Here is a 15,904-nt window from a genome sequence, read left to right as displayed (position 1 = left end):
TTGATGTGCATTTAGCAGAATTTGGTCCAGCAGATAGGCCACATTTGGGGCTAGTGAATGTGATGATGTTACGCCCCAACTATCGGTCCCAACTATTGTTGGGACTGTCCCAACTATAGTGCGGCAGTTGGGGTCGGCCCAACTATGGTTAGGACTAGAGTTGAACTGGACGCCCAATACAGGGTGTTAATGTTCCGCAGCGCTGGCACCATTCATTCGGCGTGCGTGCATGCCGCAGGGCTGGCTGGTCACGTGGCACTGCCTTGTTGGATGAGTTGTCCAGCTGGGTTTATAGTCCAGCAACATTTTTTTGCAAAATTCAAAGATTGGCGTGGCCCAACTATAGATGGGCCCCACCCATAGCTTATGCCAATGGTCCCAAGTAAACTCGAACATATATGAGCTGGGAAAGATTTCCATATACGAAGTTCACTCAACACTCTGTGTACAAACCCTATGAGAGTGGACTGTGTTTTTAAGAAATGCTTGTATTTTTTCAGTGCTCAAATTGACTTTGATGACATGAAATTGCTATCTGGGGGCTTGTTAGGCAATACAGAGGAAAATTAGTGAACTTCGCTTATGGTAGTCTTGCCATGAGCTGTGTAGGGAATGTTTTACAGTCGTACATCAATGTAAACTATAGTTGGGACCGCAAAATAAAAATACTGCAGTGGCCAAACTATAGATAGGCCCCACCCATAGCTAATTACATTGGTCCCAAGTATTAAAAGTCAGACATCAGAGCTGTAGGGAATGTTTTATAGTCGTACATCAATGTAAACTATAGTTGCGGGACCGAAAAATAAAAAGATGGGAGTGGCCCAACTATAGATTGGCCCCATCAATAGCTATTTCAATGGTCCCAAGTAAAGTCAGATGTGTATCAGAGCTGGGAATGTTTTATAGTTGTACATGAATGTAAACCATAGTTGGGACACTGCAAAATAAAAAGATTGGAGTGGCCCAACTATAGATGGGCCAGTCCAACTGTGGAACTACAGTTGGGACCGTCCTAACAGTAGTTGGGACAATCCCAACTATAGTTGGGACCGATACCACAGTTAGGGCGTAACAATGACACTGTGTGCGGCTCAGGTGCGATCGTATACATGTGTATCTACGGGCCCGGTTCCTATTTAAGGGCACAAATTCCACTTTTACATTATTTGACCTACCAAACTTGTTGGCGACATGAAGAACATACAGGTATGCTGTAGATAAAGGGAAGGGTTTTGAATTTTTGAGGGAAAGTGGGGGTAACATGACGATGACAACGACAAAACGCAACACAAAAATATAGATGGCGATCACCGAGCGATGTATCGTTAGCACGCAAGTCGCTCTGCACGGCACCATCCGGCCCGCAAACCCATGTAATTTCTACCGCAAGAAATTGTTCAAAAATTACCAAAAAGATGTCATTACATTAAGAGAAGTCACTGACAAAATCATTTTTTTAGTAATAAAAAAAAAAATTGATTCTAATTTCATCGAATCAAAGCAGGGGCCCAACACTAAACGATCGGCGTTTCGAGTCAACTTGGTCTGTGACCAACTCGGTCCGTAATCAAATCGGTCCGTGACCAACTCGGGCCGTTACCAACTCGGTCGGTAACCAACTGGGTTCGTAACCAGCTAGGCCAACCCCTTCGCTGAGGTCGCATGGACAATCAAAAATACACATCTACATGTATATCCGGGGGGCTCGGTGTATAAGCCGCCCTTTGTACAATTGTATAAGCCGCAGTAATCACTTCATGGGCAAATACATTGTATAGTTATATTCCGAAAATTAACGGTAATTAATATTGAAATGCTGCTTTGCCATTAAGCACAACCCAAACCCCTACTGTCAGTGACTTCCTAAACCTTACGATTACAGACTTAAGCCTATTTATGTATTTTAATTTTTTTTTGCGGGGGGGGGGGGGGGGGGGCGCTGTCGCCGGCCCGTGGCGATGGCTGATGGGGCTGTGCCGTCAGACGCAGCACTGTCACCGGCCATGCACCATGGGGATGGCTGGTGGGGCTGTGCGGCAATGGCCGGTGGGGCTGCGCGGTCAGGCGGGTCGATGTTATTTCTTAAACGCCACAGGTCGAACAGAACGATCCAAACAAAGATATATTCTTTTCGAGCGTACTATTAAACTTGCAAAAGTGCTTTGAGAAGTGCAATCCACACGTAGATATTTCCACGCTTGGTCGGCAAACCGTCGGCACATTTTGCCAACCACGGGTTGCAAAACTTTGGAAGGTCCAACGCTGCAAAAATGAAGAAGAGTTATAACAGATGACCAAATTATTATTTGATTGTTAGAAATACAACATTGTCAACAAAGCTCACGTGCCTTCAGTTTACCGTGTATTGAGGGCGTTATGACTTTCGTTAAAAAAAAAAAAAATGTTGTCAACTGACAAGGATTAAAATTCACGCGCTCGACACCAGCTGAGTCTAGGGAGCGCTCTTCACCATGTACACAAATTGTGTACTGTGCCGTTTGAGATGGTTTTTGAACATGGTTTATATGCATGTACATGCTAAATCGACCAGTGGCGTTTGAGATGGTTTTGTACATGGTTTATATGCATGTACAGGCTAATTCGACCTGTGCCGTTTGAGATGGTTTTTGTACATGATTGGTTTATATGCATGTATAGGTAAAATCGACCTGGGCGTTTGAAATGGATTTTGTACATAGTGAATATGCATGTACAGGCTAAATCGACCTGTGGCGTTTGAAATGGGTTTTGTACATGGTTTATATGCATGTACAGGCTCATCGACCTGTGGCGTTTGAGATGGTTTTTGTACATGGTTAATATGTATGTGCAGGTTAAATCGACCTGTGGCGTTTGAGATGGTTTTGTACATGGTCTATATGCATGTACAGGCCAAATCGACCTGTGCCGTTTGAGATGGTTTTTGTACATGGCTTATATGTATGTGCAGGTTAAATCGACTTGTGGCGTTTGAGATGGTTTTTGTAAATGTTTTATATGCATGTTCAGGCTCATCGACCTGTGGCGTTTGAGATGGTATTTGTACATGGTTTATATGTATGTGCAGGATAAATCGACCTGTGCCGTTTGAGATGGTTTTGTACATGGTCTTTATGCATGTACAGGCTAAATCGACCTGTGCCGTTTGAGATGGTTTTTGTACATGGCTAATATGTATGTGCAGGTTAAATCGACTTGTGGCGTTTGAGATGGTTTTGTACATGGTTTATATGCATGTATACATATGTAGGTTCAATCGACCTGTGACGTTTGAGATGGTTTTTGTACATGGTTTACATGCATGTACAGTGTACAAGCTAAATCGACCTGTGGCGTTTGAGATGTACTAGAACTCGAAAAAAGGACAGATACATATCACCAAGGTCAAATCGAGGAAAAAAAACACCACAAATAAAAAAAAAAAATGACAACTTCTCGGGGGCGGGGGGGGGGGGGGAGCTCCCCCGGACAAATTATAAAGAAAAGACTGAATATTTAGTATGTATGCAGTTGTATGAGGCTGTTCGTTTGTGAACTGCCACAGACTACTTCAAATAGGTATACATATTACTTTGGTATTTAGGTAAATTTCGACAATCGCATTAAATTGCATTACCGTAGCAATTTTATTATTTTTTTTTACATGAAAAGAGTTTTTATTCCTTCAAGACATTTTTATCGATTTCTTTGTCAATAAAAGTTCAGAAGTATAAACGAAGTACAATTACCATGTTGTTTATTTGTGGTTAGTGTAACCATTGCGCAGACGATTAGAGATGCATAGCCCACGAGTATAAAACGGCGGGAACACGACCCACGATCGAACACAGCAAGCACTCTAAAGGATCTCACACCACTTATCCGTCGGGGCATGGTCGGGTTTTGCAAGAATGATCCGTGTCAAAAACAAGACCCGCATCGACTGGGCTGAAGGTGCTTGCTAGATGATTAGTACTTTGTTATTTCTCATGGGGATGCCAAAATATCGTTATTACAGTTTTGTCCAACATGAAATGATCAAGTTTTAAATTTAAGATCTAATGTTATGTATTTACTACATGAACATCGATTGGTAGACCCCAGCCGGATCATAACAATTTTGTGAATTCTGACCTCAGGGTAACATGTTTTCAACAATAATAGAAGTGCGTGGCATTTGGTGACCATCTGTACTTCTGAAACATCTTTTTAAAAAGTTAAGCTTGATATTAACAAAAAAAAAAAAGGGAATACAAATTTGATGCAGCCTAAAAAAAAAAGAGCGGATGGGCCGTTGGTGGTTTTCAGGTAACGGATGGAGCAACAAAAAAAACAAAAATCCTTAAAACTATATTCAAAATAAAAAAAAACTGGTAAGGCAGTTTCAGCTGAAACCAAATAATTGCAGTTTTAATGCTGCCTCTCAAAGCTTCCAAATAGGGGAACATGAATTTAGTTTCTCTGAAAAAAAAGTTTGCAAACAGAAAGTGGGTCCTTCAATTTGATGAGACTTTGACATGTATAATCGGTCTGCGATGTATAGGTGCTCATAAAGCTCGTTTTGTCAGTTGAAAATGAACAAGATATGCTCATTCAGGACAGATTGTACAAACTTAAGCAATCTAAATGACATTCTTCTTGTGTGGGTGACAACTGTGCAGGTTTAAATTGTCCCTCACCCTCCCTGCAAAAAAAATAATAAATGAGATCTTGCCTATACATGCATAAAAAAAAACATGTGCAAAAAGCATCTCAAACGCCACAGGTCGATTTAGCCTATACGTGCATATATAAACCATGTACAAAAAGCATCTCAAACGCCACAGGTCGATTTAGCCTATACGTGCATATATAAACCATGTACAAAAAGCATCTCAAACGCCACAGGTCGATTTAGCCTATATGCGCATAAAAAAACATGTACAAAGAGCGTCTCAAACGCCACAGGTTGATTTAGCCTGAACATGCATATAAACTATGTACAAAAACCATCTCAAACGCGACAGGTCGATTTAGCCTGCACATGCATATAAACCATGTACAAAACCCATCTCAAACGCCACAGGTCGATTTAGCTGCACATGCATATAAACCATGTACAAAACCCATCTCAAACGCCACAGGTCGATTTAGCCTGTACATGCATGTAAACCATGTACAAAAACCCTCTCAAACGCTACATGTAGATTTATCCTGTACATGCATATAAACCATGTACAAAACCATCTAAAACGCCACAGGTCGATTTTGCCTGAACATGCCTAAACCATGTACAAAAACCATCTCAAACGGCACAGATCGATTTTGCCTATACATGCATATAAATCATGTACAAAACCATCTCAAATGCCACAGGTCGATTTTGCCGGTACATGCATTAAAACATGCACAAAAACCATCTCAAACGCCACAGGTCGATGAGCCTGAACATGCATATAAAACATGCACAAAAACCATCTCAAACGCCACAGGTCGATTTTGCCTGTACATGCATTAAAACATGCACACAAACCATCTCAAACGCCACAGGTCGATTTTGCCTGTACATGCATTAAAACATGCACAAAAACCATCTCAAACGCCACAGGTCGATGAGCATGAACATGCATATAAAACATGTACAAAACCATCTCAAACGCCACAGGTCGATTTATAAACCATGTACAAAAACCATCTCAAGGCGCCACAGGTCGATGCACTCATGCAGATTTATTCCGCGGCCAGTGCCAAACACAGGTCGACTTATTCGTTATAACTCCATAGAAATACATGAAAAAAAAAATCAGGAACAATAAACCAGGCCACTGAAGAAGGACCGGGTCCGAACGCTTGAGAATTATTTTGGTAAGCACTACTTTGCCGGAAACTTTCTATACCTCCATATAACTTGCATGAAATATTGATAATAATTTATGCACTTAATTCAGACGTAACTAATAATACAAATTAAAGCACGATAAATTTGGCAAAAAGGACACGTAAAACATTCCAAAATTGAAATCAGCCTGTACATAATAAAGAAAAACACACAACAAACTTTTTTATAACGAAACACTTCCGGGCTAGATTTTAACGCTAAGCCAGTGAATGACTTGATCAAGTCTATACCAGCCTCGCACGGCGCCCTCGTGTGGTACGAAACCCATTTTCCTCCGGATCTTTCTGCTGATGCAGCGTTCGACCTTTGGCGTTTGAGAAATAACATCGAAAAACACACAACAAACTTTTTTTTATAACGAAACACTTCCGGGCTACTAATAGTATTTATCGTTGCGTAACGATAAGTGTGTTTATAATACGTACAGACCTACGACTAACGAGCCTGCCTGATGCAATTTTCCAAACAAATGAAAACAGTTGACTCATTATTGCCCGAAATACCGACGTCTGTTCGTCCATGGAGCCGGCTAAAACAGATGCACAAAGCAATGTTTTACGTTTCTCCGCCAAATTGTTTTTGAGGAGAATTCTAAGGAAGCCTGATGGCCGAGTGGTTAGATCCGTCGTCCACGAATCGCGGAGTCCGGGATCAAAACCCGTCGGTGTCTCTTTTGCTTTTCAACGCACGCATTCTATTCAGTCATTATAAGATGTTAAATGTCCCGTCGTAATTTACCAACTGTACCTTAGCTTAATCGGTAAGCACTGCGGCTGGTACTGTCCGTGAGTTCCAGGTTGGCGCCTTCGTACAGGTTCAGGGCATGTGGTCCACTCGGAGGATCAGGGCTTAGGGGCCGCCCTGTTCCTCCCTTAGCTCTTTGCTTTTACATGGTGCCTGGCCCTCCGGGGTTACATGGATGGACAGGGAAGGAAGTGTGTATTGGCCGGGACACCCGAGAGCCCAGAAGAGAACTAAGGGGTTGGCTGGGGCATTGTTATGGCTCAGACCGACCCCTGAAAGCTTGGCTAGCACATAACTTTTTGATTTTTGTTTAATCCTCTATCTTTTATATTTGGTTTAGTTTGATATCTACAGCTGCTCATCAGGTCTACGGGAAGTATTAAAATTGAAAGAAAGGTCTACGTCATCAATCAACGAATATTTAATAATTGACTATAATCAAAACGAAGTTTCGTTCGATCAATATGACGTTACCATTAATAATGGCGCAATTTATGAAGTTGACGTAAGAAACGCAGTTTACGATATTATAACGAAAAAAAAAAAGATGTACATTGTTATCACAATAATTACGAACATTGATATAGCACCAAAATCCGCCTAAAAAGACGCTGAAGGCGCTGTACAAGTTGAAAGTATTAACAATTATTATAACATTAAATTTAAGAAAAATAATTGTAATTATAAGGTGTGAAAATATCAATACAAAGAATTAAAATGTCAAAGATAAAAATAGTCAAACAAGAAAAGCCGACTAAACAAAAGCCAATAAACGCAACAAAACATGAAAAATAAACAAGAACAAATAAAAATACACCCCTATAAAAAATAGCAAAACTCCAATTTGTTTAGACAGGAATCATATATGAAAAAAATATTAAAGAATCCAGTGGCGTATCCAGCGGGAAAGGGGGGGGGGGCACTTTCCTCCCCCTGGCGGATTGTTTTTGACAATTTTTTTGTGTCAGCAATGATTTAAATAAATGTTTATAGAGTTCTTCTGACAGCAATCCCACCAAAGAAAACCCGCTCAAAACCAGTGCAATGCGCAGTGATAATGTCCATATATATGTAGTATGCATAATAATGGTCAGTTTTGAAGAACGCCCCCATTTGGAAGATGGGAACCAGCCAACAGCCCCCGCCCTTAACCCCCCCCCCCCCCCCCCCCATTTTGATTTTGCGGGGGCCACGTGTCCGGAGAAAAAAACATGTCTACATTTCGGCGCGGATGTGCGGTTGCCCCCCCCCCCTCCCCCCCCCCCCCCCCCCCCGACATCCAAATTAAATACACAGATTATATACACATACCCCACTGTCGGAGCAGGGACGGGGGGGGGGGGTGGTTGCATTATTTTTAGGTAAATTCTACAAAAGTGTTTGAGAGAGCTGGGGGTTGCCCCCCCCCCCCCTCCCCTTCTGGATCCGCACCTGGGTTACTCTTGTACGTGTACAGTGCTGGTGTGCCGGCGCGACGTCAGACCATATTATACGTCCTGTCAAAAAATGGGGGGTGGTTGCAGAGTCAGGGGCGGATCCACGAAATTTTACAGGGGGGGGGGGGGGGGGGTTCATCGTCCAAAAAATCTGAAATGTAGACAGGATTTTTTCTCCGGACTAGTCTTCAACTCCAAAAATCAATAGGTGGGGGTGGAGGCTCATACTATACTTTCAATGGGGGAGCTGCTCAAATCTTGCGATTATTAACACTAGATGTGGCCTGTTTTCGAGTAGTATAATCGGGGTGTAAGTGGGCCCCCCCCAAAAAAAAAAAACCAATTATTTTCTGCCGAGAGAAATTTTGGAAAAAATACAAATAAAAAAAAAAAAAAAAAAAATGAAGGCCCCCCCCAACCGAAATCCTGGGTGCGCCACAGTACTGAGCTGGCTCTGTCCGTATTTTGTGCAAAGGCGGACATGTATTCCCAGTAAACAAATTTGGGGTGTCAGAGCAGGGGGGGGGGGGGGGGGGACTTTCACATGTTTTATCATAATTTCGATGTAATTTTTTTTTTTGGACAGCGCAGAGGGGACCCCCTCCGAATCCGCGCCTGACAGTCGCAAATTGCAACGGGCTACAGGCGGGCACGCGCGAAGCAAAATGGGGCCGGCAACATCGGCTGACGGAAAAAAGTAAAAGTAAGTGTAAGTGCCCCCCCCAAAAAAAAAAAAAAACAATTTTTTTCTGCCGAGAGAAATTTTGGGAAAAAAAATTTGAACAAAATTCAACTTTTAACAAATAAAAAAAAATGAAAAAAAATGAAGGCCCCCCCAACCGAAATCCTGGGTGCGCCACAGTACTGAGCTGGCTCTGTCCGTATTTTGTGCAAAGGCGGACATGTATTCCCAGTAAACAAATTTGGGGTGTCAGAGCAGGGGGGGGGGGGGGACTTTCACATGTTTTATCATAATTTCTATGTAATTTTTTTTTTGGACAGCGCAGAGGGGACCCCCTCCGAATCTGCGCCTGACAGTCGCAAATTGCAACGGGCTACAGGCAGGCACGCGCGAAGCAAAATGGGGCAGGCAACATCGGCTGACGGAAAAAGTAAAAGTAAGTGTAAGTGCCCCCCCCCAAAAAAAAAAAAAAAAAAAACAATTATTTTCTGCCGAGAGAAATTTTGGAGAAAAAAAATTGAACAAAATTCAACTTTTAACAAATAAAAAAAAAAAAAAAAAAATGAAGGCCCCCCCCAACCGAAATCCTGGGTGCGCCACAGTACTGAGCTGGCTCTGTCCGTATTTTGTGCAAAGGCGGACATGTATTCCCAGTAAACAAATTTGGGGTGTCAGAGCAGGGGGGGGGGGGGACTTTCACATGTTTTATCATAATTTCTATGTAATTTTTTTTTTGGACAGCGCAGAGGGGACCCCCTCCGAATCCGCGCCTGACAGTCGCAAATTGCAACGGGCTACAGGCGGGCACGCGCGAAGCAAAATGGGGCCGGCAACATCGGCTGACGGAAAAAGCGTGTCATCACGTCAGTCGGCAGCGATGAAGAGCGCCACCTGCTCTCCGCTTTGAACAGTGTCCTTTTATGGGTGCAATAGACTGCCATATAATAGATCCCAATGATAAATGCCCCCCCACTTCAGAAAGTCAGAAAAATACGCACAATTTACCATCCAAGGTGTTCAAGACACACATCAAAATTAAACCTTATTTTTATCATCTTCAAATTTTCGTCATTTCAATTTTGGGGGGTAATCTAATGACTTTTGGGAGAAATTTCCATCCAAATATGATCACCCCTTAAAATATAGTTCTGAAGCCCATCGCCATTTTGAAAAACGTTGCCTACACTCCATTGCTAAATAGAGCGCTTTTAAGGCTCCAATTTCATACAAATTGTACAGAAATACAAGCTCACGTTTCAGTGCACGGCTTCCACCTTTTTTTTGGTACGAACTCTCAAGTTCATGGCCCACAATATGCTCAAATATCGAAGAATTTCAGGGCATGCAAATCGTGATTTGGCCGGCGTAGGCAATTTTGGACCGATTTACCGGCCTGCACCTAGACTGTTTCCCGGCCCCATCTCAAGATATTTTTGAAGACCACCTGAGGACAATGGGGTCTGGGAAACAGACTAGCCCGCACCCTTTAAAAAGCTGCAGCAACACGTCTTTATATATAGGCCACGATAAGTTACCCAGAATGCCATCCTCATTTCCTTCGCAAGATTCTGTGAAGCTCATCATAACCCTTCCCGGCTCAGCGCCCTATATATAGGTCCGGTTTGCAGGGCGGGGGTATACGAACGACGCGCTATCGTAAAGGATGTACATCGGTATCGTGAACAGCGCCGCGCCCCTAATGTAATTTTGTGTCCTGGTGTAATGTTGTTTTCGTCTACATTGAAATATTCGGGTTTTTTTAATTGAAGGATTCAACTTGCTGAACATTCAGATTCTTTTTCACGTAAATAATGTTTGATAATTAACAGGCTGATGAAAGGCTGTTGGGAACAGCGAACTTCGGAATATAGGCCTGATTTTCAGTATTAACAAACAAATCAGTAAAAACAATTATCGTTTCCTGTTTTAGAGACGTTCGTGCCATGTTAAAAGGGTAGTGACGGAGTTGAGAATCTGTATTTGTCCAATTTCCAAATACAGAGAATAGTACTCAGGCGCGGATCCAGAGGGGGTCGAACCCCCCACCCACCCCGGCTCTGATACACACAGAATTTGTATAGGCTAACAATTATAATAATGATAAGATCGGATATAAACATCTTACGGGACTGACACCCCCCCCCCCCCGCCAAAATTCCTGTATCCGCCCCTGATCGCACCTGATGCATGTTTAAAAAAAAGCCTACATAATAATAGTGTTTATTGTTGCGTAACGATAAGCGTGTTTATCATACGTACAGACCTACGACTAACAAGCCTGCCTTTAATATACAATTTATCATACAAATGAAAACAGTTGACTCATTATTGACCGATATAGCGACGTCTGTTCGTCCATGGAGCAAACAGATGCACACAGCAATGTTTTTCTTCGCCTATAGTTAAAACAAATTGTTTTTGAGGAGAATTCTAAGGAAGCCTGATGGCCGAGTGGTTAGATCCGTCGTCCATGAATCGCGGAGTCCAGGATCAAAACCCGTCGGTGTCTCTTTTGCTTTTCAACGCACGCGTTCTATTCAGTCATTATAAGATGTTTAATTTCCCGTCGTAATTTACCAACTGTACCTTAGCTTAATCGGTAAGCACTGCGGCTGGTACTGTCCGTGAGTTCCAGGTTGGCGCCTTCGTACAGGTTCAGGGCATGTGGTCCACTCGGAGGATCAGGGCTTAGGGGCCGCCCTGTTCCTCCCTTAGCTCTTTGCTTTTACATGGTGCCTGGCCCTCCGGGGTTACATGGATGGACAGGGAAGGAAGTGTGTATTGGCCGGGACACCCGAGAGCCCAGAAGAGAACTAAGGGGTTGGCTGGGGCATTGTTATGGCTCAGACCGACCCCTGAAAGCTTGGCTAGCACATAACTTTTTGATTTTTTTTAATTCTCTATCTTTTATATTTGGTTTAGTTTGATATCTACAGCTGCTCATCAGGTCTACGGGAAGTATTAAAATTGAAAGAAAGGTCTACGTCATCAATCAACGAATATTTAATAATTGACTATAATCAAAACGAAGTTTCGTTCGATCAATATGACGTTACCATTAATAATGGCGCAATTTATGAAGTTGACGTAAGAAACGCAGTTTACGACATTATAACGAAAAAAAATAAGATGTACATTGTTATCACAATAATTACGAACATTGATATAGCACCAAAATCCGCCTAAAAAGACGCTGAAGGCGCTGTTCAAGTTGAAAGTATTAACAATTATTATAACATTAAATTTAAGAAAAATAATTGTAATTATAACGTGGAAAGGTGTGAAATATCAATACAAAGAATTAAAATGTCAAAGATAAAAATAGTCAAACAAGAAAAGCCGACTAAACAAAAGGCCAATAAACGCAACAAAACATGAAAAATAAACAAGAAAAAATAAAAATACACCCCTATAAAAATAGCAAAACTCCAGTTTGTATAGACAGGAATCATATATGAAAAAAATATTAAAGAATCCAGTGGCGTATCCAGCGGGAAAGGGGGGGGGGAGCACTTTCCTCCCCCTGGCGGATTGTTTTTGACAATTTTTTTGTGTCAGCAATGATTTAAATAAATGTTTATAGAGTTCTTCTGACAGCAATCCCACCAAAGAAAACCCGCTCAAAACCAGTGCAATGCGCAGTGATAATGTCCATATATATGTAGTATGCATAATAATGGTCAGTTTTGAAGAGCGCCCCCATTTGGAAGATGGGAACCAGCCAACAGCCCCCGCCCTTAACCCCCCCCCCCCCCCCCCCATTTTGATTTTGCGGGGGCCACGTGTCCGGAGAAAAAAAACATGTCTACATTTCGGCGCGGATGTGCGGTTGCCCCCCCCCCCTCCCCCCCCCCCCCCCCGACATCCAAATTAAATACACAGATTATATACACATACCCCACTGTCGGAGCAGGGACGGGGGGGGGGGTGGTTGCATTATTTTTAGGTAAATTCTACAAAAGTGTTTGAGAGAGCTGGGGGTTGCCCCCCCCCCCCCTCCCCTTCTGGATCCGCGCCTGGGTTACTCTTGTACGTGTACAGTGCTGGTGTGCCGGCGCGACGTCAGACCATATTATACGTCCTGTCAAAAAATGGGGGGTGGTTGCAGAGTCAGGGGCGGATCCAGGAATTTTTACAGGGGGGGGGGGGTTCATCGTCCAAAAAATCTGAAATGTAGACAGGATTTTTTCTCCGGACTAGTCTTCAACTCCAAAAATCAATAGGTGGGGGTGGAGGCTCATACTATACTTTCAATGGGGGAGCTGCTCAAATCTTGCGATTATTAACACTAGATGTGGCCTGTTTTCGAGTAGTATAATCGGGGTGTAAGTGGGCCCCCCCCCCAAAAAAAAAAAACCCAATTATTTTCTGCCGAGAGAAATTTTGGAAAAAATACAAATAAAAAAATTAAAAAAAAATGAAGGCCCCCCCCCAAACCGAAATCCTGGGTGCGCCACAGTACTGAGCTGGCTCTGTCCGTATTTTGTGCAAAGGCGGACATGTATTCCCAGTAAAAAAATTTGGGGTATCAGAGCAGGGGGGGGGAGGAGACTTTCACATGTTTTATCATAATTTCGATGTAATTTTTTTTTTTGGACAGCGCAGAGGGGACCCCCTCCGAATCCGCGCCTGACAGTCGCAAATTGCAACGGGCTACAGGCGGGCACGCGCGAAGCAAAATGGGGCCGGCAACATCGGCTGACGGAAAAAGTAAAAGTAAGTGTAAGTGGCCCCCCCCCCAAAAAAAAAAAAAAAACCCAATTATTTTCTGCCGAGAGAAATTTTGGAAAAAAAAATTTGAACAAAATTCAACTTTTAACAAATAAAAAAAAAAAAAAAAAAAAATGAAGACCCCCCCAACCGAAATCCTGGGTGCGCCACAGTACTGAGCTGGCTCTGTCCGTATTTTGTGCAAAGGCGGACATGTATTCCCAGTAAACAAATTTGGGGTGTCAGAACAGGGGGGGGGGGGACTTTCACATGTTTTATCATAATTTCTATGTAATTTTTTTTTTTTTGGACAGCGCAGAGGGGACCCCCTCCGAATCCGCGCCTGACAGTCGCAAATTGCAACGGGCTACAGGCGGGCACGCGCGAAGCAAAATGGGGCCGGCAACATCGGCTGACGGAAAAAGTAAAAGTAAGTGTAAGTGGCCCCCCCCCAAAAAAAAAAAAAAAAACCCAATTATTTTCTGCCGAGAGAAATTTTGGAAAAAAAAATTTGAACAAAATTCAACTTTTAACAAATAAAAAAAAAAAAAAAAAAAATGAAGACCCCCCCCCAACCGAAATCCTGGGTGCGCCACAGTACTGAGCTGGCTCTGTCCGTATTTTGTGCAAAGGCGGACATGTATTCCCAGTAAACAAATTTGGGGTGTCAGAGCAGGGGGGGGGGGGGACTTTCACATGTTTTATCATAATTTCTATGTAATTTTTTTTTTTGGACAGCGCAGAGGGGACCCCCTCCGAATCCACGCCTGACAGTCGCAAATTGCAACGGGCTACAGGCGGGCACGCGCGAAGCAAAATGGGGCCGGCAACATCGGCTGACGGAAAAAGTAAAAGTAAGTGTAAGTGGCCCCCCCCCCCCCAAAAAAAAAAAAAAAACAATAATTTTCTGCCGAGAGAAATTCTGGAAAAAAAAATTTGAACAAAATTCAACTTTTAACAAATAAAAAAAAAAAAAAAAAAAAAAAAGAAGACCCCCCCAACCGAAATCCTGGGTGCGCCACAGTACTGAGCTGGCTCTGTCCGTATTTTGTGCAAAGGCGGACATGTATTCCCAGTAAAAAAAATTGGGGTGTCAGAACAGGGGGGGGGGGACTTTCACATGTTTTATCATAATTTCTATGTAATTTTTTTTTTTTGGACAGCGCAGAGGGGACCCCCTCCGAATCCGCGCCTGACAGTCGCAAATTGCAACGGGCTACAGGCGGGCACGCGCGAAGCAAAATGGGGCCGGCAACATCGGCTGACGGAAAAAGCGTGTCATCACGTCAGTCGGCAGCGATGAAGAGCGCCACCTGCTCTCCGCTTTGAACAGTGTCCTTTTATGGGTGCAATAGACTGCCATATAATAGATCCCAATGATAAATGCCCCCCCACTTCAGAAAGTCAGAAAAATACGCACAATTTACCATCCAAGGTGTTCAAGACACACATCAAAATTAAACCTTATTTTTATCATCTTCAAATTTTCGTCATTTCAATTTTGGGGGGTAATCTAATGACTTTTGGGAGAAATTTCCATCCAAATATGATCACCCCTTAAAATATAGTTCTGAAGCCCATCGCCATTTTGAAAAACGTTGCCTACACTCCATTGCTAAATAGAGCGCTTTTAAGGCTCCAATTTCATACAAATTGTACAGAAATACAAGCTCACGTTTCAGTGCACGGCTTCCACCTTTTTTTTGGTACGAACTCTCAAGTTCATGGCCCACAATATGCTCAAATACCGAAGAATTTCAGGGCATGCAAATCGTGATTTGGCCGGCGTAGGCAATTTTGGACCGATTTACCGGCCTGCACCTAGACTGTTTCCCGGCCCCATCTCAAGATATTTTTGAAGACCACCTGAGGACAATGGGGTCTGGGAAACAGACTAGCCCGCACCCTTTAAAAAGCTGCAGCAACACGTCTTTATATATAGGCCACGATAAGTTACCCAGAATGCCATCCTCATTTCCTTCGCAAGATTCTGTGAAGCTCATCATAACCCTTCCCGGCTCAGCGCCCTATATATAGGTCCGGTTTGCAGGGCGGGGGTATACGAGCGACGCGCTATCGTAAAGGATGTACATCGGTATCGTGAACAGCGCCGCGCCCCTAATGTAATTTTGTGTCCTGGTGTAATGTTGTTTTCGTCTACATTGAAATATTCGGGGTTTTTTTAATTGAAGGATTCAACTTGCTGAACATTCAGATTCTTTTTCACGTAAATAATGTTTGATAATTAACAGGCTGATGAAAGGCTGTTGGGAACAGCGAACTTCGGAATATAGGCCTGATTTTCAGTATTAACAAACAAATCAGTAAAAACAATTATCGTTTCCTTTTTTAGAGACGTTCGTGCCATGTTAAAAGGGTAGTGACGGAGTTGAGAATCTGTATCTGTCCAATTTCCAAATACAGAGAATAGCAGTCAGGCGCGGATCCAGAGGGGGTCGAACCCCCCATCAA

The sequence above is a fragment of the Patiria miniata genome, unplaced genomic scaffold, assembly GCF_015706575.1.
Source record: "Patiria miniata isolate m_02_andy unplaced genomic scaffold, ASM1570657v1 HiC_scaffold_9, whole genome shotgun sequence".
Classification (NCBI taxonomy): domain Eukaryota; kingdom Metazoa; phylum Echinodermata; class Asteroidea; order Valvatida; family Asterinidae; genus Patiria; species Patiria miniata.
This window is presented reverse-complemented; position numbering follows the sequence as displayed.